Source organism: Rhinopithecus bieti, unplaced genomic scaffold (genome assembly GCF_001698545.2).
Source record: "Rhinopithecus bieti isolate Rb0 unplaced genomic scaffold, ASM169854v2 scaffold_777, whole genome shotgun sequence".
In the NCBI taxonomy this organism is placed as follows: domain Eukaryota; kingdom Metazoa; phylum Chordata; class Mammalia; order Primates; family Cercopithecidae; genus Rhinopithecus; species Rhinopithecus bieti.
Genome location: NW_016803392.1, coordinates 2,519,645 through 2,546,717, shown reverse-complemented (window position 1 = coordinate 2,546,717; position 27,073 = coordinate 2,519,645). Strand labels below are relative to the sequence as shown.

The window sequence follows — 27,073 nt, the reverse complement described above, 5'->3', positions numbered from 1 at the left end:
GGCTAATCTTAAGCTCCTAGGCTCAAGGGATCCTCCTGCTTCATCTTAGTATGGTTATTTTAGTCTCATTTGAATTTATGTCTATCCTCAAGAACCAAGAATTTCTTTTAAATTTTAAAATTTCAATAGCTTTTTAGGTACAAGTAGTTTTTTATTACACAAATCAATTATATAGTGATTAATTTTGATGTTTTAGTGCACCCATCATGCAAGTAGTGTACATTTACCTAATGTGTAGTTTTGTATCCCTAGCCCCGCCCCCCACCTTCTCCCTTTGAGTCTCTAAAGTCCATTGTGTCACTCTGTATGCCTTTGTGTACCCATAGCTTAACTCCCACTTATAAGTGAGAACATACGGTTTTCGGTTTTCCACTCCTGTTATTTCACTTAGAATAATGGCCTCCAGCTCCATCTAAGTTGCTGTAAAAGACATTATTTCATGCCGTTTAATGGCTGAATAGTATTCCGTGGTGTATCTATACCACATTTTCTTTATCCACTCATTAGTTGATAGGTACTTAGGTTGGTTCCACATTTTGGCAATTGTGAATTGCACTGCTATAAAATACATGTGCTAGTGTCTATTTTGCATAATGACAAGAAACAAGAATTTCTGAGTTACAAATATTCCTAAAGAAGATGATCAAAATTCACTTGCTGTGCTGTTCAAATGGAAAACAAAATAAGCTCTATTTAAAAGGTCATTCTCTTATTGATGATTTCCAGAGGTTGATTCCTAAGGTATTAGTATTATATTTATGAGCTTGACATAAGAATTTTCAGAACTTTGGCCTGGCACAGTGGCTCATGGCTGGAATCCCAGCGCTTTGGGAGGCCAAGGTGGGAGGATCATTTGAGCCCAGGAGTTTGAGACCAGCCTAGGCAACATAGCAAAATCCCTTCTCTAAAAAAAAATATTTTTTTCAATTATCCAGGCATGGTGTCATGGGCCTATAGTCTTACCTACTCTGGAGACTAAGGCAGGAGGATCAACTGAGCCCAAGAATTCAAGGCTGCAGTGAACTATGATTCCATCACTGCATTCCAGCCTAGGCTATAGAGTGAGACCCTATCTCAAAAAAAAAGAAAAAGAAAGAAAGAAATCTCCAGAACTTTAACATGAGTATATGGATTCACTGTATCTTCAATGTTAATATTAAAGTTAGCTTTATAAAAGGCTTAGCAACCCATCAATTCACAAGAGGAAAGTCACGCATTGCTTGAAGCTAGGGCTATGTTCTGAGAAATGCGTTGTTAGGTAATTTTGTCATTGTGCAAACATCATAGAGTCCACTTACACAAAACTAGGTGGCATAGTCTACTACACACCCAGTCTATATGGCATAGCCATAAGAATGGCATAGCCTATTCCTAGGTTACAAGCCTATATAGAATGCTACTATACTGAATACTGTAGGCAACTGTAATATAATGGTAAATATTTGTGTATCTAAACATCTCAACACAGAAAAGGTAAGGTGTTGTGCTACCGTACCCATGTCACCAGATGATAAGACATTTTTCAGCTCCATTATAATCTTACAGGACCACTGTTGTACATGTTGTCCATCATTGATTGAAACATTATGCAGTGCATGACTGTATATGTCTAAAGGGAGTATTTTTCTCCCCACACCCCAAGCCTGTTGGCAGAGCTTTCTGGGGCTCTTCCTCTGTTTCTTCAACAAAAACCCCCGATAAGGTCTGAGATCCCTCAACAACTGGAGTGCTGGTTGGGGGAATCAAAGCACCAAAGCACTTGTGCTTTTTACTCCTCTAGTCTGCTGAGCATTGATGAGCAATGTAATCAAGACAAGCTCTGATGTGGTTTATTGTTTTCCTGTTGCAAAAGCTAGTTTTGTCCTGCAGAAGTTATCAAAGTGACTATTCAGGTGGAAAATTCCTTACACAGGCAATTATGAAGTGTCCCTAGTGGCCAGGAGGCAACATTACCCTTGATGAATAATTTACTGGTAATTAGTTCTCAAAAGAAAGTTTTATCTCTCATGGGCTATTAGCATTTTATGATAGATTCTCAATTACTTTGTTGAATGCTTTGATCCTACTGGAAATATCAGTCCCTTGTTTTTCATTCCAACTTCCACAATCCTCAGTACAAGAAGGAAGGAAGGTTTAGGAATATACATGGGAGAAGGTGAGGGTCACATACTGTTTACCTACACAGGGGTATCCCTTGGGCAGAGCAGACTTAACATGTCCTAATCCTTACATCATTATCACTTTCCCTCACATGCACCCCTCAGCCCTCCTTAACTGTAGTCTACAGTTAAGTAAAGGACACCCTCTTAGATCCAGTCATCCAACTCCCTTACTGGAAAACTTCTTCAATCCCTCAATTCTTCCTCAGCCCCTATTACCAGTCCATTGCCAAATCGTATAATTTTTACCTCTTAAACTTCTGTCAATAGTACTCTTCATCCCCTTGCCTTCATTTACTACCAGGTATTTCCCCACTTTTAGAGAGGGCCAGGAGCAAGTCAAGAGAAAATGGAACCTCATTAGTCCCAGGGCTAAAGGAACATTGGGTGTGCAGTAAGTAAGGCTCTCCCAAGGAAATGGAAGATGCAGAGCCTAAAGAAAAAGCTAAGATCCATATTTTGGAAAGAGGGTCTAGAAGTATCAAATCCAAGACTGTGCATTTGGCCATGAGAGGGGATGGGATATAGGGCAGTTGCTGAGTAATACTCAGTATTTAAAGCTTCCACTTATGGCAGGATGTGATGGCCAGGTGAGATGGGATGGGAGGATATTGGAATTGTAATAAGCTCCTAAATCAAGCCTCAATAACAGTACTTAAAATTTTAAGTTCTTTTATTAGTCTTTTTCCCCCTAATCTCCCGCACACAATTCTAAGCTGTATGAGGACTAGGATCTTTCTGTCTTGTTCATTGTCATATTTCCAGTGCCTCTAACAGAACTTTATACGTGACAGACACTATTAAATATTTGTTGAATAATTACATAAATTGGTCTTTACCAAAACTCTAATCTCATCACTCCAATGCTTAGAATTCTCAAAGCCTTTAGGATAAAATAAATCTGGAATCTTCAGATTAGCATGAAAACAAATAAACAAACAAACAAAAAATGTCATCTGGTTTCTCCAGGTTATTTCCCCACCTAATAGCTTGCCATTTCCTTCCTCCTCCTCCTGCAAGGAGGGAGCGTTCCAGTCACAGTAAACTGCCTGCAGTTTCACATTCATTTATCTCTTTCTTCATAACCACAATTCACGGAGCAATGGTTGCTTCAGAAATCACCCTCTCCGAAAAGCTTTCTCCAAATCCATGACTGGTTTTGGTTAGATGTCAAAGTATTTTACATCATCATATTGCAATGTTTCTGTTTTATTTTCCGTGTCTGCTCAAGATATACACTCCCTACGATTGCAGAATTCCCAACCAACCCCATAATAGAGCAACCGAGTAAGATAATTCCTTAAAATCTCTCTCTCTCTCTCTCTCTCTCTCTCTCTCTCTCTCTCTCTCTCTGTGTGTGTGTGTGTTCTATTGGTTCTGTTTCTCTGGAGAGCCCTAACACTGGTTTTTCTATTTTAACTTCTTGTGTCTAGAACTTAGCACAATGAGTAAATGAAAAATTAAATCTGGTTTGGAATCGCCCTCCCTTAACACAAGAAGACTTTGCAGTACAGAGCTGGTCAGCTGGTCAGAAGGAAATACTAATGAGATTGGCTGAAACTAGGTAACCAAGCTTATCCCTCAGCTCTCTGGTTACTTGATCATCTGAGGCATAATAAAAAATAATGAGGAATATATACACTGTATAAGCCTATTTATTCTGTTTGAGTGCCAGGGGAAAGCTTTGCAAAGATTTCAACCAGAACCGCAAACCCTGTGAATTGGGAACAGTTGTGTTGGAGCCTCCTCCCTCCTTAGAGATGTCAATATCAGCTACTCTGCTAGAGTCTAAAGGCTTGGTGTCTTTCTCTATGCGTCCTGTCCCACCCTTTCTTGTGCAGGCTTTGATTTCTGAGTGAGTGATGAGTCACTGGGAAAGACCTCCACACCAGCTGCTTGGGTCTTCCCATCCTTCAGCATCTGGCTTAAATAAAACCTCAGTATATGTCTTCAGTGAGGTAAGATACGGTGACCTGTGAACAAGCAGGTGACCAAAGTTCTGGGTAAGAATTGCCAGCCTCAGGCTTTCTTCCCCAGTGATTGCTGGACTCCTGGGTTTTTACTTGAAAATGCCAGCTCATTCTCGATATGTATGATGGAGTAAGAACTTGTAAATATGTACTGAAAACCTCTGACAATAAAGTTCTCACCAAAATGTTGCACATCACCAACTCCATCTTCCTTGGGCACCTCTCTCTGGGTATCATCCTCCTCCATTGGGATCTTCTGCTCAATCTCAAAGGATAAACTGAGATCAGTGCCAGCCTGCACACAGCAAGAAAAAAGAGGTACCATGATTGGAAAGCTGAACTGACCTCTGAAAACTCAAGGTCAATAGAACTTCATCTGTTGAGCACAGATGTTGAACATCCGGGGAAACTAACTGCTGCTAGAGTTGAAAAACAGACGTCTTGGATCACCCTGTTATTTCACTGCTATCTTCCCTGTAAAACAACAGAACTTCACCACCAGCAGCACCACTAACAACAAAAGCACACTTTTGTCTACAATAGACAAATTCTGGCAAACGAGTAATGGACAATGCTTAAACCAAAAGAGGAACCAGTTTCTTAGCATAGTTATTTCTTCTTGGCCATGTTGCTGCTTATTTTCTGTTTTTCATCCCATGCTTATTATTTACCCATCACCCTGTTAGGTACTTTGTCTTTATTATTTCTTCTAATTTTCACAAATCCCAAGTTATAGGGAAAGAAACCAGTGTCTTTGTTCTCAAGAGCTTCCCAAAGAGTTCCTGACTTTAAGTCTGGCTTCCTACAGCTGACATGTCTAATATTCTCTGTAGACATAGGGGAGCCCCAGGAGATGACCTGGTCCCACTGTCATGTAAGTAAGGGCCCCCATTTGTTGTACACCTAGTGTGCCAAATATTGTCCCACTTGATTCTCACAATGTCTCTAAGGCTAAGTGCTGTCAATTTTTTATTTAACAAATGAGGAGCCAGAGACTGAAGATGAATAATTAGAGAGTTATCAAAAGTCACATAACCAGTGATGTACATTACCTAATGAGGTAACAGTCACCATCTCCTATTCAAATGCTAAAACATACCAGGTTTCGTTTATATTGCTCTTGGTATATTAAGGAGAGTGAACCTTAATGGTGGCAGAATTGGAGGTAGAAAGATAAGTTAGAGTTCTATACAATAATTCAGGGGAGAGATGCTAAGAAACTAAACTAAAGGCATTTATGTACAATAGTGAGATGCAGACTGTATGATATACCTGGGAGGTAAAACGCATCAAGCCAACATGATTTATTGATTCCAGAAGGTGGGTACAGGGGAGAGAGGGTTTGATTTGGGTAAGTGATGGATGATAGTGCCATTATCTACAAACAGAAATACTGGAAGTAGAACGGATGTGGAGTGAGGAGGGGAATTTAATTCTGGATGTGTTGAATTGAAATATATCTGTAGGGCATCCAAGTGAAGTGCTGGGTAGAGAACAAGACTAGAGATGTATAGTTGGAGGATGCAGATCAAGACAAGTTTTTTTTTTTTTTCCAAAATGGGAAGGAGCAAGGCAAACTGCCTCACAGGCTGAGAGAGATGTTAAAGATCTAGGAAACAGAGAGATTAAGTGACAGAGGAATGTGCTGGGAGAATAGAGAGAGGATGAGGTCAAGAACCCAGCTGGAGTGTTGGTATTGACTAGAATAATCTCTTTTTATTTCAAGAGAATGGGTAGTGAAAGCAGGTAAGGGTAGATGCCAATATAGGTCAACAGGTATGTGACAGGAAGGTTATAATTAGAGGATTTTTACATACTGAGGGCCTCATTTTTGTCCATGAAGAACAAGGCCAAGTCTTCCACTGAAAGTCTACCAGCATGAATATTATTTAGGAGATAACTGCTGAAATATAAACTTCCGTAAGTTATACTTAAAAGAAGCTTTAAAAACTTTTGTGCTATAAGCAATACCATCAAAAGAGTGAAATGAGAGCCCACAGAGCAGGATAAAATGATTGTAAATTATATATCTGATAAGGGACTTGCAGCTAGAGTATGTGTAAAACTCTTAAAATTCAAAATACTTGGCAAAGCATGGTGGCTCACTCCTGTAATCCCAACACTTTGTGAGGCTGAGGCAGGAGGATCACTTGAGCCCAGGATTTCGAGACCAGCTCGGGCAGTATAGAGAGATCCTGTCTCTACCAAAGATTTTAAAAAATGAGCCAGGCATGGTGCCATGTGTCTGTGTTCCCAGCTACTTGGAGGCTGAGGCAGGAGGATGGCTTGAGCCCAGGAGTCAGGAGCTGCAGTGAGCTATGATCATGCTACTGAGCTCCAGCCTGGGCAACAGAGCAAGACGCTGTCTAATAAAAAAATCAAAATACCCAAAGGATTTTAGACATTGCTCCAAAGGAGATATACCGAACATCTTTAGCCATTTGGGAAAGGCACATCAATACCACAATATGATACCATTTCACACCCACTAGGATGGCTATAATAAAAAAGACAGATTGTAACAAGTGTTGGAGAGAATGGAGAAACTGGAGCACTCATAGGGTGTTTGTGGAAACACAAAATGCCTCTTTGGCTCACAATCTGCCAGTTCCTCTAAAGGTTGACAGGCTGTCATAAAATCCAGAAATTCCACTCCTATGTATATACCCCAAAGAAATGAAAACATATGTTCTCACAGAAACTCATATGTAAATGTTCATGGTGTCATTATTTGTAATAGCAAAAAATGGAAACAACTCAGATGTCTTTCAAAAGGTGAATGGATAAAGTGTGATGTATCTATACGATGGAATATCATTCAGCAATACAAAGGAACAAAGTACTGACACAATGCTTCAACATGGATGAACTTTGAAAACATGCTAAATGAAAGAAGCTAGTCACAAAAGATCACATATTACATGATTACATTTATATGAACTGTTCAGAATAGGTAAATCTATAGAGACAGAAAATAGATTTGTGGTTACCTAGAAGTGGATGTAGGGAAGAGATGAAAGAGGAATAGAGAGTGCTGCTAATGGATGCGGATTTTCTTTTGAGAATGAGGAAAATATTCTAAAATTAGATTATGGATGACTCTTTGAATATATTAAAAACCATTGAATTGTAAACTTTAAATAGGTGAATTATATGGTATGTGAATTATATCTCAATAAAAGCTTTTTTTTTTTTTTTTTTTTAAAAAAGAAGCTTCACAGAAGATTTTTAGGCAGTGAAAATACTCTGTAAGATACTATAATAGTGGATATTGGTTATTATATATGTGTCTAAACCTATAGAATGTACAATACCAAGAGTGAACCCTAATGTAAACTATGGAGTTTGTGTGATGGCAATGCATCAATATAAGTTCACCGGTTTACCAGTTGTAGCACACATACTACCCTTGGGGATGTTAATAAGGAGAGAGGCCATGTTTGTGTGAGGATGGGGGTATATGAGAAATCTCTGTACCTTCATCTCAATTTTGCTGTGAATGAAAAAACAGTCTTTAAAGAAAAAGAAGCAGAAGCTTATAGTCTAAGGAAAAGATTGTTGACAGAGGCAAGAAGTGAACACTGCTAAAGACCAGATAATAATAATGGCCATTATATTTGAGCGATTATAAGTCAGGCACTGTGCTAAATGTTTTACCTACATTATCTCCTTTAACCTTCACTATAGCCCCATATATAAGGTACTTTTCCCTAAATTTACAGAAATACAATTAAAGCTCAGAAAAATAAAGAACTTGTCCAAAGTCAATAGTAAGAAAGATAGGAAGACAAAATGCAGACCTAGATATGTGCGAGTCTGTTCCTTAATAAATGTACTGTGCTGTCTCCCACAAGCTTTGCTTTGCTTTCTAACTCTGACTTTCTAGGTTCTGTAGAAATGCCAACATCTTCAGGCCAATTTCTTTTTCCAGGACGTTCCTACAATGCTCTAGGTCTATCAGTCTTACAACGATAGATAGCATTTCCACCTCTGCAGTCTTAATAAAGGGTTGCCGAATAAACACATTCATAATAAAAAGGTTGTGGATAAATGTATTGATAAATGATTACTCTCCTTAACTCCTCCACATGCAGGGGTCCTAGAAGCCCAGCTAACACCCTGTACAGAGTGATTTCCTGATGTTCAGAGCACTTAGAGCTAGAGTAACTGAGAGCCTAACCCAGAGAAAATGCATCTCTTTATTCTATTTGAAGAGGTTATGAGTGAGAAGAAAAGAACAAAAGTTGATCTCAACTGTTAGATAGAGAGACAATGCCCATACCCATTCACCTGTCAAGGTGGTTCTTGAGTTCTATAACCCTGATGCAACCTTCCAGCTTTCCTCACGTAATAACGGCAGATATATCTAAATTAGTTCCTGGGATGTAGGAGGGGTTCAAGAAGTTTTCTCTTCCTTTTTCATTCCTTTACAGTTCCCCCCTCCTCCTACTCCTACTCAGTAACCATGAAAAGCTCACCGTTTAAATTCAAACCCCATCTCTACCAAAAATACAGCTAAAAATTAACTGGGCATGGTGGCGGGCGCCTGTAGTCCCAGCTACTCAGGAGGCTGAGGCAGGAGAATCGCTTTAACCTGGGAGGTAGAGGTTGCAGTGAACCAAGATCACCCCACTGCACTGCAGCCTGGGCAACAGAGTGAGACTCTGTCTCAAAAATAAATAAATAAAATTAATTAAATAAAATTATAAATTCAAACTTCTGGTCTGGAATGGAGTAACTACAAAAGAAGAGAAAAAATACAAACCTAGCTCCCTAGATTAGCTGCCTAAACTCCTCTGTGACCTGGTAATCATGACAAAATGGTATTGGAGACTATCTGCCTCCTGATGAAACTATGAGATATCTGTCCACATATGTCTTTATGCCACATTATTATAATGTGAGAAGCAGTAGAAGAAAAATCGTTCTTTCTAATAAAATACAGTATACCAGTGTTTGCGTGGGCTTACATTGTGTCAGGCATTGTACTGAAGTCTGTACCGACATCTTGTCATTTTATTCTCACACAGTCTTTTGAGGTAGGTTCTTCTAATTGATAGGCAAGAAAATTGAGGGCAGAAGAGGAGGAATAACTTCTTCTAAGGTCACCTAGTCAGTAAGGGAGGGGTCAGCAACCTCCCCTTAATCTATGTGGCCCTAAGTCAGGTCTCTCTATTTCTGTGTTACATTGTCTCTTTATCCCTTTTGTTATTACCAAGCTCCCTTTCATGGAAACTGTTCTCCTAAAATGGTATGGAGAAAATGATTCTAATGTGTAAATAAGATTACAAGCAATTATCCAATATCAATGCAAAAATGCTAGAGTAAATATTAGAAAATAGAATCCAACACCATATTAATAAAATATACCATGACCAAGTAGGATTTATTTCTGGAATGCAAAGATGATTCAATATGAGGAAATCTATTAATTTAAATACTATATTAGTAGATATAAGAAGAATAATCTTATATTATCCTCAGATGGGGAAAAAGTTTTTTAAAATTCTTTTAATTTTATTTTATTAAACAAATTTTTTTGGAGACAGGGTCTCACTGTCACTCAGACTGGAATGCAGTGATGTAGTCATAGCTCACTGCAGCCTCAACCTCCTGGGCTCAAGCATTCTTCTGCCTCAGTCTTCCAAGCAGGTAGGACTACAGGCATGTACCACTCTATCTGGCTAATGTTTTTATTTTGATTTTTTAGAAACGGGGCCTCACTATGTTGCCTAGGTTGGTCTTAAACTCCTGGTCTCAAGCAATTTTCCTGCCTCAGGCTCCCAAATTGCTGGAATTACAGGCATGAGCCACCACACTTGGCAAAAAAAAAAAAGGGGCGGGGGGGCTTTTAACAAAACTCAATGCCTACGCCTGATAAAACACTCAAGAAAATAGAAATTGAGGCATATTTTCTACACTTGATCTTAGCCATAAGGCCAAGAAATGATGATGTATATTTTTCTGTATCTCGGTCCTAAACCCAGTGTTATGTTTAATCAGAAAATACTCGAGGTATTTCCACTGAGAGTAGAAAAAGGTAAGGATGCTTACTCTCTGCATCTATTGAATTTTTTTTTCCAGAGATTATAACCAACACAAATTAAAAAAGAAAAAAAATCAATTCATACGAAATGGAAAAGAAGAAATAAAACTATTTGCAGATGATACAGTTTACCCAGAGAACCTGAGAAAATCAATGATAAACTCACAGGCCATAAAATCAACTTTATCTTTTTAAAATGCTAAAGATAATGTTAATTTTAAAATAACTTCAAATGTCAAAAGCTGCAAGAATAGCACAAAGAACATTTTTTTTCTGGAACTGCTTGACGGTAAATTGTGAACAGAGAGCCCATCACTCTTGCATAATGTGTAACCCTTCAAAGAAGGGCATTTTTCAGATAACCAACACACGAGAATCAAAATCAGGAAATTGTCATTGATACTAACATTAAATTCACAAACTCCATTCCAGTTAGTTAATTATCCCAATAATATTCTTTATAGGATCCAATCTAGGAACATGTGTTGCATTTTGTTTTTCTGACTCTTTAATGTTTTTGTTTGTTTGTTTGTTTCAGTCTGGAAGAGCTCATTGTGGGTGGCCTCTCATAGGCTAATTTATCTCACTCCCACCCTCTCAGTACCAGGGGTAATGGAAGAGACAAAGAGGGTGACCGCATTCAAAACCCATCCTGCCAGACATATAAAATGAAAAATTGCTTGAGTGTGTAGAGAAATCTGGAAGTGATGCTATACTTTTATCTTATTTTTACTATAAAAGTTTTGAAGCAGACTATAAAATAGGAATATGTTAAATGATGAATATTCATTCTGCTGAATTCTTCCTAGATAGAATATTCACAAGAAAAATTGTCTTATTTCCAAAATGGTTCTCCTAAATTAGATTTAGAAATATATCTGTTCTTAGGTCAGTATATGCTCAGCACTAACTGCGCTTCAAGAAAATCTCAGAGTCTATTCTTACACTAAATTTTAAACAGGTAATACCGAGAACACAACTATCCTCATTTTGTTAGATATTAATTCTAAGCAAGTTTTAAAAAATATTCTAAACTGACTCAGCCTCAAAGTTCCGTTGGAAATTCAGATTGTCACTAATTCTATGGGGCTGTAGTTCAAATTTCTTTATATGTAAAGCCTACAACTATTTTTTCTTAGTTATATTTTTATGGTAATCAAATTATTAGCCTTCATCTATGTTGACTGTCTGAAGGGTTCTGAAAGTATAATAGGTATATAAGTAACTTCCATGGTGTGCTTGTTTGATGAATTTCTGGGAAATCAACCCAGATATATTATTGGATTTGCTATCATTCTTGTAGAGCTGCTTTCCTGAGAACAGCTTGGAAAGGGAAAGAGGGATCATGGACAGGGTCAAATTCCTTTTCTGGGTTGCCAGAGGCAAGAGCATACTGAGGAACTTTTTAAACATACAGGTTCCTGGCTAGGAGTAGTGGCAGGTGCCTACAGTCCCAGCTTCTCAGGAGGTAAAGGCGGGAAGATTGCTTGAGCCCAGGAGTTTGCAACCAGCCTGGGCAACATAGCGAGACCCTGTCTCTAAAACAAACATGCAAACAAATACATAAATAAAAGTAAAAGTACAGGTACCTTAACCTCATTCCAGACTTTCTGAATCAGAATCTGTGTTGGTAGGTTCAGTAATATGTGTGGTGGTGGTGGTGTTATTTTTGAGACAGAGTCTCCCTCTGTCACCCAGGCTGAAGTGCAGTGGGATGATCTCAGCTTACTGCGACCTCCACCTCCCGGGTTCAAGTGATTCTCATGCCACAGCTTCCCAAGTAGCTGAGATTACAGGCGTGCATCACCACACCCGGCTAATTTTTGTATTTGTAGTAGAGACGAGATTTCGCCATGTTGACCAGGCTGGTCTCAAACTCCTGGCTTCAAGTTATCTACCTGCCTTGGCCTTCCAAAGTCCTGAAATTACAGGTGTGAACCACCGTGCTCGACCGGGGTCAGTAATATGTGTTTTGAAGAAGTTTCCCAAAACAATCTTCTGTAGTAAGCTTAACACTAACCTCAATTATCTTTGAGAAATTGTGTCCCACAGAATGTCAGTTTAACAGAATGATCCCATAAAAAACTAAGAGGAGTTTTGGAAATTATGCATTCTATAGCCCCTCCTTAGCAAGCCATGGGACATATTAATATATGCATTTAGTATAGGCTCTGAGGAAACATCTACTTAATTTTGTTTAATCCAGCATTTCTCAAATTTATTTGAGTACAGCACACACTTTTTCTTTTTTGGCACAACACAAATTACTATGCACTCCAAAGAACACGAGTTTGAGAGAGATTGATATAGAACACACTCCTCTCCATGCCACCCCTTCTTTATTAATAGATCAACAACTGTTTGCTGTTAGGCAACTCAGGAATGAATGTAACTTCAAACTTTTATAAGGAATATTGTACAAGGTTGCATAAGAACTTCCTGCCGGTTTTCTCTGGCTCTTCCTCTGTTCATTCCTAAGCTTTAGATATTTTTAAAAAACTGATAACAGTTAGATAACCAATGTGCACTGATTTCTTACTCTATGCAGACAGTGTTCTAAGCACTTTGCAGGCATTATACCCCTTCATACACAGCCCGCTGAGGTAGTTTCATTACTATAACAATGTTATGACAGGATACGGAGGTACAGAGATATTAAACAACTAAACCTAAGAAAACTCACAGTGAGTGGTGAAGCAGGTATTATAGACACTAAATCCAGGTTCTCAGATTCAAAGCCTATAATGTTAACCACTTCATTATTCCACCTGAATAATGTAGATTTGATATGGTTTGGCTCTGTGTCCCACTCAAATCTCATCTCGAATTGTCATCTCCGTGTGTCAAGGGAGGGACCTGGTGGGAGGTGATTGGATCACGGGGGTGGTTCCCTCATGCTGTGCTCCTGATAGTGAGTAAGTTTTCATGAGGTCTGATGGTTTAAAAGTGTTTGGCAGTCCCCCTCACCTCCTGTCGCCATGTAAGACATGCCTTGCTTCCCCTTCACCTTCTGCCTTGATTGTAAAGTCCCTGAGGCCTCCTTGGCCATGTGGAACTGTGAGTCAATTAAATCTTTTTCCTTTATAAATTGCCCAGGCTCCGGTTGTTCTTTATAGCATGTGAAAATGGACTAATACAAGATTATTTGGTAATCTCATTCAAAGCCAAAGCTTCCCTTGTTCATGGCTTCCTAAGCCCTGTCCCTAACGCTTGCTCTCTCGTCTGAGCTACAGATCTGCTTCCCTAATTGCTTGTTAGACACGTCAGTGAGGAGCTACAACTGGATTCTCAGACTTAACGTATCTCTGTAGAATCTCATCTTCCCTTTCCAAACTTACCCTTCCTTTTGTTTTCCCTCTTTCCAGCATTCATGAATTTCTTCATATGACAACTGTGAGCACGTACCATGCATTTGGCACTGTGCTCTGTTGGGGACTTAAAGGTGAATCAGGGCTTCTTATTCCTGACTTCCGTTTGACTCATAACTTCAGCGAACACATGCTTCATCATGGCCACTTTCTTCTCTTTCTGCAATTTGTCCTTCCAGATTAGTCTCTCCAGCAGCTGTTTTATTCTGTCAATTGTTCTTAAGTCGTATCACTTGAAAAAGAATTTGGTTGTTGGATTATCTTTCTCTGAAAGATCATTGGCATGTCTGTAGGTGCTGTGGCAGATTGTATTCCAAAAATGACCCCACTGGCTCATCCCACCATGTGACATTGGCAGCCCTCCATCATGAGGTGGGGTCTACATTTCTCCCCTTGGATCTGGATGGGCCTGTAAATACTAGTGGAAGTGATGCTATGCTATGTGCTTTTCACGGCTAAGTTCTAAAAGGCAAACACCTTCTTCCTGGCCCTTCAGAGAAGCTAGCCCTTGGAACCTAGGTCCTGAGTCATGAGGAAGAGGAAAGACTGCATGGGGTCACTATGTGAGGTGTTCCTGGTGACAGCCCCTGTTGAGGACCCAGCTGACAGCAAGCACCAACCTCCAGACAAGTGAGTAAGGTTTCAGATGATTCCTAGTCCTGTCCTTTTCGTGTCCCCAGCTGATGCTGAGTGACGCAGAGACAAGATGTTCTCTCTGAGCCTTAGCTAAATTGCAGAGCTGGAGCAGCATAAATACCGTCATTGTTTTAAGCCACTGAGTTGTGGGGTGTCTGTTACACTGCAATCGACAATGAGAACAGGTGCCTACCTTTATTTTCACCAGCTATTGACAGGGGCAGAGTCACATGGCATAAAGTATAGCTACCTGGAAGGAGCTGCTGCTGAGGAAGCAGGCACCATTATTAAGTGTCAATTGTGTGCCATCCGTTTCACATTCTTAATCCTCTGTAGCACTTAATAAAGTACTTTGCATGTAGTATATGTTGAATAAATATTTACCAAATCGAGTTGAAATATGGTGTGATAGTTAAGTACACGACCTTAGCAGTCAGATATACTATACAAACTGCAACTCCAGATGCTACAGCTGTGTGATGGGAAGCAAGTTTCTTCCCCAATCCCTCAGTTTCTATATAATAAAAATATCATAAAACTCTGAAACTGATGTAAGGATTAAATATTTAAGGCATGTGCAAGTGCCTAAGAATGTGAGGCTCATGGTAAGTCTCTGTCTCTCATTCTCTCTTAAATTTTAGGACAAGATGAGAAAAGATTGTAGTCTGATTGTGAGGGATCTTGAATGCATAGTTAAGGTTCATTTTTTAGGCATTAGGGACTCATGGAAAATTACAAAGCTGTGATATGCATAAGGCAAGGTTTGAGAAGATTACCATGGCAATAATGTGTAGAAAGGATATCTAAAAACCAGTTCCGAAGCTAAAGTCAGTGTCTAAGAATGTTAGGGTATAAAAAAGGCTTAAAAATATAGCCAAGGGGATATCAGGTCAGGAATAAATGGCAGGATGATATTACAAAGGAAATTTCCATAGACTTTGATTGACTGGGTTTGAATCTACCAACGAAAAAGTTAAGATAAGGAAAGCGAAGTCCAAAATTGGTCATAATAATTTGGCAGCATTTATTTAAAGGATCCCCTATGATTCAACAATTTCACTTCTAAAAAACTGTCTTATAAAGAAATGAGGGCAAGAGTGCTTAAAGTTATATGTCAGAGATATTTACTGCATCTTTGTTTGTGATAGCACAGTGTTGAAACCTGTAATACCATCAGGAAGGTCATGGTTAGGTAGACTACGATATGTTCATACAATCAAATAATATGAGAATGAGGTAAATCTATATAAACTTACCTGAATGATAAGTTGTAAGTGAAAAGAGCAAGTTGTAAAGCTATATGTGTGTGTATATATACACACACATATATAAATCAGATGAATATATATGCATATATATAAATCAGATGGCTATATATACATGTATATAAATCAGATGACTACATATATATAATGCCATCTGATTTTTGTTAACAGCAGGAAAAAGCCTAAGTGTTAGAAAAGAACAGCACTAAGATTAATGCTGTTTTCCTCTGGGGAATGGGGATGGAAGGATATGGGAGTGGAGTGATCTTACAAGATTTACTTTGATTAATTGGTACCATTTTATTTTTTTCTTTTTTAAAATAAAATATAAGAACATTATATTTGCAAATTTCATACCATTACAAACAAACAGTGCCATTAACAGAAGCAGTAAATTTGAAAAGATTGTTGGATTCAGGGGAAAGAAACTGATTAGATATAGATTAACTTGTAGAAAGAAAAAAAGAGATGTAGATCAACTTGTATTTGATATGAAGTGGTGCTGTTCCAAAGGGTTGGATTGTGGTTAGAGTTGTGGTAGTCGTTGGCAGCAGTCAAGGGTGTATCTGGGCAGGCTTTCCGGGTTGTGGTTCTTGTAGGGCTCAGACAAGATGTGTTCGATATGAATAGAGCTTGCAGCTAACACTAAAGGGTCAAAGGCAAAACTCATGAGCCAGTGTCATGGGAAGCAGCACCGCAGATCATTTTTACCATTGCTGGATCCCAGGATTGGAGGGAGTAACTCTCTCTGACACAGCCTTGTTCACCCGAAAGGCTAGCTTAGGACATCTGTCTGACTGACCAATAATTTACCCTGGATTCAACATAATAGGAGAGTCGGAAGGTAGTACAACATCCTACTTATGAAATTAATCTTTATTAATTTGTCTATTCCCACCTTAAACTTATTTATATTTTTAAGTTGGTATGTATCTATATCTGCATTCGTATCTATATCACCCATACCTATGACTATAATTTATATGATCTATCTGTTTAGATAAATACAGATAGATATCCCTGTCTGCCTCTTCTTGTGTGAAACAATTAGCATGTATTCAAATTTGGTCTTGAACAATACTATGTATGTAAGTATGTTATAAAAAATGGATCCCACATGGGGTATTATAGTGGCATGTTGTAGAGCCAGTGTTTTATTATAGAATTACTGATTGCTTCTCCAGCTGGGTTTAAATAGATGACTCTAAGAAATATTTTGCAAACTCCCCACTTCTAGCTTACTGTCCCTACAAATGTGCTCATGGGAAGACCCACTTTCTGTTCATTACTTTAAAATGCTTTGGGCAAAGAATCACTTGGATGTTTTTATTAAATAAACATTATCTTCAAAGCCCAATGATGAATTATTTTAATACATGAAAGTCTCTTTCTAAATCCTTTTCAATATTTAATACATATTATATAAGTATAAACAATACATTTGACATTTTAAAAATGCATATGCAAAGTGATTTCAGAAAGTCTCGAAATTATTTTTATGATTTCTTTATTTATCTACTAATTTTCTTTTATTTATCCTATCTCCTGTAGATTCTGATTTATAATCCGGTATAGCTACGGGATTTTAAAAAGTGTTATGACTCACCCAAGCCTTTCTTTTTTTTTTTTTTTTTCTTTTCTTTTCTTTTCTTTTCTTTTCTTTTCTTTTCTTTTCTTTTCTTTCTTTCTTTCTTTCTTTCTTTCTTTCTTTCTTTCTTTCTTTCTTTCTTTCCTTTCTTCCTTTCTTCCTTCCTTCCTTCCTTCCTTCCTTCCTTCCTTCTTTCTTTCTTTCTTTCTTTCTTTCTTTCTTTCTTTCTTTCTTTCTTTCTTTCTTTCTCTTTCTTTCTTTTCTTCCTTTCTTTCTAGAAAATAAAATGTGTAAATATGAGTCCCCTAAGATCCCCCCGCCCCTCCTACTGACAATAATATGCTTAGACTCTGGGATGTGTTGCCTTTTTTTGCCATGTTCCTTATTCATGGTATTTCAGAACAAAAGATTTATACATACCCATGAAGCTACATATATTCTTTTTTTAAAATCACTGTTATCAAGCCATATATCTCATAAATTAATAGAAAATGTTGCTTGTAAGAAAAGAATTTCAGATTGCTTTAATTTTGTCAATCTCGTGTCTTTCTAAGCAGAAATACCAGCCTCAGTTTCCCTGCTTATTAAGCACTATATGCTTCCAAGCAATTGCAAAGTGAAAATGGAAATACCTTTAGAAATTACTTTATGCTTCTGCCACTAATCCAATAGAGGCCTGGAAGCTGGAGGAAAGAGTAGAAGCTGTTTTTATGGCACAATGCAGAGAACGTGGAGGCCTGCTCCAAATTTTAGTAGCTTTATATGCATCATTTAATATAGTTGGTGAGTGGATAGGAGAAACAAAATTACAAATTTCTCTTTAGTGGCTTGGCTAAGAAGTTGAAGTTGAGAGTAGACTATGAATCTAAATCTGTAGGAATTAGATACATGTCTAATTCCTGGTTTTGCAGTGTGTGTGTGTGTGTGTGTGTGTGTGTGTGTATGGTTTTTTTTTTTTTTTTTAATAGTTCTGTCAGCTTGGTGATAAGAAAATGTAAGGTGATATGAAATTTTTAAAAAAGTATTGTGAGTTTAGGATCTAGTGAAAAACTGGGTAGTCTTCTAGAACCAAGTTAAATAATATACAAAATAGAATTCTTAGAAATATCAGATGTTGGTCGGGTGTGGTGGCTCATGCCTGTAATCCCAGCACTTTGGGAGGCCGAGGTGGGCTGATCACCAGGTCAGGAGTTCAAGACCAGCCTGACCAACATCGTGAAACCCCTGTCTCTACTAAAACTACAAAAATTAGCTGGGTATGGTGGCATGTGCCTGTAATCTAAGCTACTCAGAAGGCTGAAGAAGGAGAATCGCTTGAACCCGGGAGGCAGAGGTTGCAGTGAGCCGAGATCACACCACTGCACTCCAGCCTGGTTACAGAGCAAGACTCCGTCTCAAAAAAAAAAGAAAAAAAAAAAATCAGATGTTAAGTTTTTTTTTTTTTTAAACAAAAGAATAATGGAAGAACCAGGAATCCAGACGGGAGAGTTGAGTGAGCATGATACCTTCCTTTAGGGAGGAGAAACAATCCATTGGCTAGTTTGAGTTGTTTTTCAGTCATAGTGGTGGATTTGAACAATCCGTTCAACCCTTTCACCCAGTTCTTCTCTTTACTAATTGCATGCCTTTGTGAGATGGGGCAATATGGGAGAGATGTGGGAAGATAAGTGGCCCTTCAGAGGTTTCCATGTCTTTTTAGAATTTTAGTGTGTTGGCTCTAGTTAAAGCTGTCGATAGGAGAAGGGAAATGTCTAAAACCTTGGGTGAACAGTCACTCAGCTACTCAGAAAAACATTTGGAAATTAGAAAAAACATTGTAAACATTTATATGTGTTCCTTTTGGTCTAACAAACATCTATGTTTCCTTTCCTCTGAGAGAAAAGATTCAGTAGGTTTGGCTGGTTGGCTAATACCAGAGGACCACTGTGATGTCTTCATATTTATGCTACACAGTGTGTGGCATTTGGCAGGGACTCAAGAGATGTTTTCTAGGTTTCATTAAATGGAGTCAAGTGGAAGGTGATCTCACTCTGTCACCCAGGCTGGAGTGCTGTGGTGCAATCTTGGCTCACTGCATCCTCTGCCTCCAGGGCTCAAATGATTCTTCCACATTCACCTCCTGAGCAACTGGAACTACCAGTGCATGCCACCACGCCCAGCTAGTTTTTGTAGGGACAGGGTCTCCCTGTGTTGTCTGTCTGGTCTCAAGCGATCTGCCAACCTCGATCTCCCAAAGTGCTGGGATTACAGGCTTGAACCACCGCGCCTGGCCACAGTCTTTTAGAAGTCAAAACTATTTAAAAATGTTGATAAAATGTTTATTAAGTATGTCATTCAATATGTGTTCATAGATTACCTGAGCAAGGGAAATTGGAGAGAGGAAATCAAAAGATGATCCATTGACAGAGAGACTGGGAGTAACTGTGATCCAGTTTCCCTGTTACTGGTGGGACGCATTACCAGCATCCAAATCAATCAGTGCACAGGAGGATATTGGGGCCGGGGCAGGGCAACTTCAGCTGCCCCTGTGTTTATGAAGCAGTTGGACTTCATTTGCTATAACTCTTTTAGCCTTTCTCTCCCAGTTGGCTCACTCTGCCCCAGAAGAGAAGGAGCAACTTTCCCATGGGAGCATTTGGGAACTACACTGGTTCTGTGTAGTTGGGAGCTAGCTGACCTCAGGAGCTACAGTGGCTGAGTTCCTTTGTGGTCTGGCAGCGCCCTGTGGGGAGGTGCACTGTGAATGGTGGTTACTCTACCTAATTTTGGAATGCAGCTTTAGGAAGTCCTCTGTTGCCCTGCACCTAAGCCATACCCTCCTTTCTCAGCTTTATAGTAATGAAGTTGACTTTTTTATCTCCTTCTGCCAGACTTCCATGTCTATCTTTTCATTGTTTTCAAACTTGGTTGAGAAATGAGTGCTATTTTTTGCCCCCATCCTCAAGCCCTATAAAAAAGGTACTCAGCTCCATCGGCTCTATATATCTATGTACTTTGCATCTAGTTATATGAGATGTATTCATTCATTTATTCATTTAGCCGTTCATTTGGAAATACGTACTGAGCACTTAGACTGTGCCAAGCACTCTGGTAAACCCTGAGACTCTACCCACAGAAGCTCACAGTGTAGCATATTTATAATGCAGTTGAACGAGTGGGTGAGCATGAAGCTTCCCAGGAAGAAACAGTCTGAACGAAGTTGCTCAGTTTTTGGTCTTTCCTTAACCGAGTCATAACAGAGTGGGGTTTGGCCAGACGGTAGCCGGGTGTGATAAGAGCTTAGGCTGCAGAGGCAGTAGGGGCTCCGTTCTGAAAGGCTCTCCTTAAAAGCCATACTAAGGGCCCTGGATTTTGCCTGGTAGGCAACAGACAACTGGTTAAAAGGTTAGAGGAAGGATGTGGTCAGATTTCTGTCTTAAATAAGTCACTTCGATAGGTTGGAGGATCAATTTGAACAGGACAAGCCTAAAGTGACTAGTTTGCAGGTTGTTCTAGGTGAGATATTATAAGAATGTGATCTAGTAGCACGTCTGTTTTGTTTTGTTTGTTTGTTTTTCCTTTCCTTTTTTCTCTTGGATATTGTGAAATGAGCTAATGCACAAAAAGCATTTGTGTTTAACTGCAGTTCATAGCAAGAACTCAATAAATGTCGGCCATCATCGTTTTCTTTTTCTAAATCATCGTGTCATTTCCATCATCATCATCACCAGAGGTAATAATTTCTCTCTTACTGCTCATACTAAATAATAAGCAGCCTCCCAGAGGCAGGCTGCTCCCAGAGGAAGAGAGCCGTAGAACCTTCTCTCAGACGGCTCTGGTTCAGCTGATCAAACTGCTCCCTACCCCCACTCCCATTCCACCACCACATGACTATACCTCCCCTGGCAGAATTGCCAAAGATCCTGCATTCCTACCCTGGCCATGGAGCAAAACTGTGGCATTACTGTTGGATATTAAGGATTTCTTCTTTGTTTTACTGTTATCATGCTTTCTTCTAGCCAGAACTCTACTTATCTGATAGAAAATATAAGGTTCAATTCTTTGTTCAGCTGCCAAGATTCTTCAGTGCTTTGGCAAGGAAAGGAAATCTGGCACAAGTGTTTAGGATTGCCCACGTACCTAAGAAAACTACACTTTCTAGATGTAAAGAGTATGTGGGTGGTCTTCTCACCAATGTGCCAGCTTTATCCCCTTGAATAATTGGAAATCCCCCAGCAAAAACCCTATTGAAGGAATTTTACTTGACTGGTGTATTTTCAAGGTCTTATTTAAAATTATATTTGAATTTAAAATTTTTTTTCTTGAGACAGAGTCTTGCTCTGTTGCCCAGGCTGGAGTGCAGTTGCATGCTCTTGGCTCACTGCAACCTCCGCCTTTCAGGTTCAAGCAATTCTCCTGCCTCAGCCTCGCTAGTAGTTGAGACTACAAACACCTGCCACCATGCCCAGCTAATTTATTTTTTTATTTTTTTATTTTTAGTAGAGACTTGGTTTCACCATGTTGGCCAGGCGGGTCTCGAACTCCTGACCTCAGGTGATCCTCCAGCCTCAGCCTTTCAAAGTGCTGGCATTACAGGCATAAGCCACTATGCCCAGCCTAATAATAATATTATTAGTAATACATGTAATAAGGACAAATGACAAAAATAAAAATAATCCAAATTTAATTATAGAAAACTCTTTCTTAAACCTCTTAAAATAACCACAGAACAACCAATTGATTTTATTTCAACCTTACTTTTCTTTTCTAGCTCTCTTATAAAGATTTGTGAGCCAAAAATTAAGAAGATTCAAATGAAAAAAACCTTCCTAAAGATGCAGCACTTAAAGGATTATTTAAAAGAGGAAGTGCGGGCCAGGCATGGTGGGATGGCTCACACCGGTAATCCCAGCACTTTGGGAGGCCAAGGTTGGCAGATCACTTGAATCCAGGTGTTTGAGACAACCCTGGCCAACATGGCAGAATCTTGTCTCTACTAAAAATACAAAAATTAGCCAGGCATGGTGGTGCACGCCTGTAATCCCAGCTACTCAGGAGGCTGAGGCACGAGAATCTTTTGAATCCATCAGGCAGAGGCTCCCACGAGCTGAGATGGTGCTACGCACCCCAGCCCGGGTGACAGAGGGAAATTCTGTCACAAAAAAAGAGGAAGTATGGTTGTATGTTCTTTCAATATAGAATGGCTATTTTTTTTGTTTTTACTCTACTGCAAGTATGGTCAGTATGATTTTTCTACTGCATCTGTCTTCAAGAAGATGAGAATATTTTGAAACTTATAGCTTACATTCTCCCCAAGGACCTTTCTTTTTGATAGTGTAATAATCTCCATATATCACCAAAGTAGAATTGTACTGGCAAAGTTAAGAATCTGGATCCAGCTTGTCAAGGCCACAGCCTTTTGTATGTTTGTTCAACTGTCCTACAGTGATTTGCACTTGTGACAATTACCTAGATTATGGAAATTTGTAGGTTTGAGCAAATCTTTCTCTTCTCAGTGTATTTGTCTTCTTACCTATAAATAGTGAGAATGCCAAAAGCTACAAAAACTTCTTCTCAGGAGTTTACCATGAAATAGTCATCCTTTAAATGTAGAGATTAAATTTTAAGTTATTTGCATGAGCAGACGAGGCCATTAAGAGATAGTATAGAACGGTAAAGGGTCTATAGGTAGATACATAAGGAATAATTTTCCACATTTTTCAAGAACACTCAGGCAGAGTGAATTTTTCATGCATCTACAACTAAAAAAGGTAATCATCAGTTACCTTTCCACATAGTACATACTTCAAAATGTCTAACAAAGTTTGTGTCTGTTAGAATACAGCCACAAGTCTGTCAAATTAGCTTAAGCCGTGTCGAAAACCATCGGCTTGTGTAACTATACATCATAGATTCGCTGGGCTTCAGGTTCATGGACCCAGATGCTTTTCATCTCTAGGTTCTGCTGAACACAGGCTCCATTCTAAGGACAGTTTCCCACAGCTGCCAGCTGCAATCAGGGTTACATGCTTTTACTTCCACTTCTGGTATAGGAAAGCCTTGCTTCCTGAAAGGTCCCTCAAGCATAAGGGAACGTTTCCCCTAGAGACCTTTAGTTGATTTGGGTCACATGTTCACTCTGGAACCAACAGGGGGAAAACTTATGAGATAACTCCTTGGCCTGTCAGGCTATTGAGGATGTGGGCTGAGTCAGAAAGGACTAGATACCTGGCCAGAAAGGGGTGGATATCTTCCATTCTGTTGGAAAGGAAGAAAGGACAATGGATGCTTTAGGCCACCAGTAACAGTCACTCCAGAGTTCCTGGGAGGAGTAAGCCTATACAGTAAGGATGAAAACCACTGTGAACATTCATATGGAGTAAGATTTGGCAGTCGAAGCTACCAAATGAGGCAGATAAAAAAACCTATTTATAGGGAGAAGACAGAGAGAAAAGAACTGACAAGCAAGTGGGTTGGAAGATCAGAGGGTACGGCTAAGGATTTTATTGCTTTTCAAAGCAAGGAGAGAGGATGGTTTCAAGTTATCTGCAGACAGAGAAGAAATAGAGCAATAATCCTGTGACTGACTGCCCTGCTCTTAAGCACACTTTGTGTCGGAACTTCTTGCTCACTGTTAGCAGGGGAAATGAGGCTCTGAAAGACGGCATTTTTGTGAGTAATCCAAGATGAGACTAAGTTACCTAAGGAGACAGATACGACTAGTGAATTAAACTAAGTCTGTACCCCCTCTACCATCTCCTCACACATAAACACATACTGCAGTGCTATGCAGGCAAGGAGGCTGGTCAGAAATGCGGGCCAGTCGCAGGGAAAACCAGACACATTTTCTTTATATCTCTCAGTGGTATGTGAACCCAGCATACATTTCTTCATTATATAATGACCAAGTTATTTGAAAGATCAAAAAAATGTTAACACATACTGATCATGATTGTGCAATTGTCTGTAATTTCAGTTTGCTGTGAATTTATCTATATGTAGATGGGAACAGATAAGACTTTGCTAGGTTTGTGAAAGTCTAGTAAACTATTTGGTCAGTGTAGAAACCTAAGGGCTAGTGAGAGGAACTTCATGCAGACTCCTCTCCATAGACCCACCGACTATTCGAAGAGGACTCTTGAGATCAGTGATTAGGGGCATTGTTTTCCTTAAAAACTTGTCATCTACAAATATGAATCCACAATTCAGTGATAAATACCTTTCTGCAAGCACTATGATATGGTGCAACTTTGTTTGAAACTTCTAAGTTGAATTCATTGAAATAGGGTATTATCTGGAAGCCTCTGAAAATAACAGAGGCATGTTAGCTTGGGGTATATATAAATTGTTGAACACCTATTCCATATCCCAGCTCTCATTAAGGGGAACTGTTGAAATTGCAGCTCCATTAAGTCAAGAACTTTGGTCAAAATGGAAGAGATGATCAAGGTATTTCCCAACTCCCACTTCTTCCTGGTCCCCTAGGCCTCCTGGCTTGCAGCCACTTGGAAGCTGCCCTGGTTGAGTACTCCAGCATCACCTTGGTGGTACTATGTGCTGCTAATGGCACTGCTGCTGTTCCTTTGACCATGTGATGCAGATATCATCTCTGAAGCTCCTTCCAGAAAATTGCATTGCCTAGTGCCTTCAATACCCTTCCTTTGTCCCCATGCTATTGCCGCATAAATCTGTTACTTAACCAGACATGTTATAATTATGTGCATTTTTTTCCCCCGAGGGTTAAACAGAGAGTTCTTCCAAGGCAGGGACTTTCATGATTTATAGTGCTGTATTAATTAAATAGTATGCGATCAGTAAATAAAGGAAAGAAAAGTTCTGGTGGCTTTTGGTATTGGTCCCAAGGAGGGAATTTGGGCCAAGGAGGTAAGATTGGAATAAGAGAAGAGCTCACATTGTCTGCTTAATTTCCTTTGACATCAGGCTTTCTCTTCTGCTACTTGCCAATGTTTACCAGAGCTCATAGGAAAGGTTTTATACTCTGATTTTGATTTTAGATATTGAATTTTCACTGTAATAGAGAATATTCCCATCCTTTAAGATGGGGCGAGCAAATTCTAGAAATGTGTGGTGGTCTGAAGACTGCTCAAGGAGATTTTCAGTTCTGACAGTTGAGACTACTTTACATGTTCACTGAAAGTTCCTGAGTTTCCTTGACATTTTTGGAATTCAGAGAAGTCTAAGAGGTATCTCTTCTACACCTGCCTTTCATTTTTCACAAGGAAAACAGTTGTTTGAATACTGGCAGAATAAGTTGTGTTCAGTGTACCATTTTGTGTATATATATACACACAAAGATAGATAGAGACACATACAGAGAGAAAGAAATATTTTTTTTCTGATGCAAAGTATGAAGGAAATAGAGGAGAGCACCATGTGAGAAACTAATACCTAAATTTACTACCTCAGGTTCTGGCATCAAAAAGTGGACTGGAAAGGTAATCAGTATAATTATATATAACCTGGCCTGCTTTTATTTATGAGGCTTGATATATCACCCCAATTTGCCAAATATAGGGTTGTCTGAAAACTGAAATTCAAACTCTTCCTGTAGAAATGTGGTCATGCCTAGTAAAGCTGCTACCCCACAGACGTTATATATCTTTTCAATACTAAACATTTTTGCCGGCCAGCAGCCCGGAATGAATAAAGCCTGAAGTTTCTGACCATTAGACAGCCTGCTGGGCCTTCCCTAGGTTACTGATATTTTCCTAGGTAGGTAGTAAGAAGAACATGTTCAAATAGAACTTTACAAAATGTAATAGCACTTGGCAAACAACGTCTTATTTTTGGTAGCATTACCTGCTGTTGTGTTCCAGAACAAATTAGCTATCATGGAGCTGGTGATGGTTAATTTTGTGTGTCAACTTGGCTACCTCATGGTACCCAGATATTTGGTCAAACGCTAGTCTAGATGTGGCTGTGACGGTATTTTTTAAAGATTAATATTTAAATGAGCAGCCTTTAAATAAAGCATTTTATTTTACCTCCATATTGTGGATGGGCCTCATCCAATCAGTTGGAGGCCTTAAGAGAAAAAAGACGAATTTCCCCTCAAAAAGAAGAAATTTTATCAGTATACTACCTTTGGCCTCGAGCTACAGCACCAAATCTTCCCTGGTCTCCAGCCTGCTGAGACTACCCTGCAGATTTTGAATTTCCTAGTCTCCAAAATCATGTGAGCCAATTCCTTAAAATAAATCTCTCTCTGTCTGTCTCTCCCAGTTCTGTCTCTCATTCATTGGCTGTGTTTCCCTGGGGAACCTTGACTAATACAGACCCATCACATATTCTCCACAGCATGGATTTAGGTTCCCTGGCACAGTGTCTTGGGTCTTAGAAGAACAATGAGCCTGGTCTGACCAGAAAAGACATTCAAAATCTATCATGGCAGTGGGTCATATATTTCTTTGAGTTTCATCTTGGGAGAATTGCTGAAAGCAGGACCGATTCAGCTCAGACTTACACTGGATACTCAGAATCACTAGGGACCCTGACATGGAACCCAAGTAAGACCTAAAAGAAGACTTTTCCTGAAGTCTCCAGGAGAGGAGAACTTCAGAGGCTCTTGGAACTAAACCCTGGTTCTGGAATTGCCCTCTCCCAACTAGCACATTTTGGCCGCTGAAGTCTGAAGGCAAAAATCTTGCTTGACTCTGGAATTTGTTCTAGTGATATGCTGCTATTTTAATTCTGAAGTGTGTTAATATCCTGACAACTCCTGGTGTTGATAAGCTATAGTACTGTCCTTATACTTTGGAAAAGGGATCTGTGCCCTAGGTCTCACAGTTTAGAGAGCCTCATTCTGGTCATGCCCCTCTGGCCCTATCTTCTTTGCTTTATTCCTCTTCTTCCTTCTCCTTCTTGACCACAAACTGGAGAATCCAGGTCCAGAAATTCCATGCCCAGCTGCCCTGTTCATGGCCTGTGAAGATCTGTTCTCTCAAAGGTACATACATTTGGATCTGAGAGGTGGCCATGGGGCCACTGGTTGTTAAGTAATGTGGATTGAACACATAGTTGTAGGCTATTGTGAGACACAAC

General features: G+C 39.3%; 1 long non-coding RNA gene across 1 annotated transcript in view; it reads right to left on the bottom strand.

Annotated features, from left to right (window-relative positions):
* Positions 1 to 4,315: 4,315 nt before the first annotated feature.
* Positions 4,316 to 27,073, bottom strand: part of LOC108535986 (uncharacterized) — a 105,638-nt gene continuing 82,880 nt past the window's right edge. The window contains exon 4 of the long non-coding RNA XR_001887387.1: positions 4,316 to 4,424. This is a non-coding gene — a long non-coding RNA (uncharacterized LOC108535986). The remainder of the gene's footprint in view (positions 4,425 to 27,073) is intronic.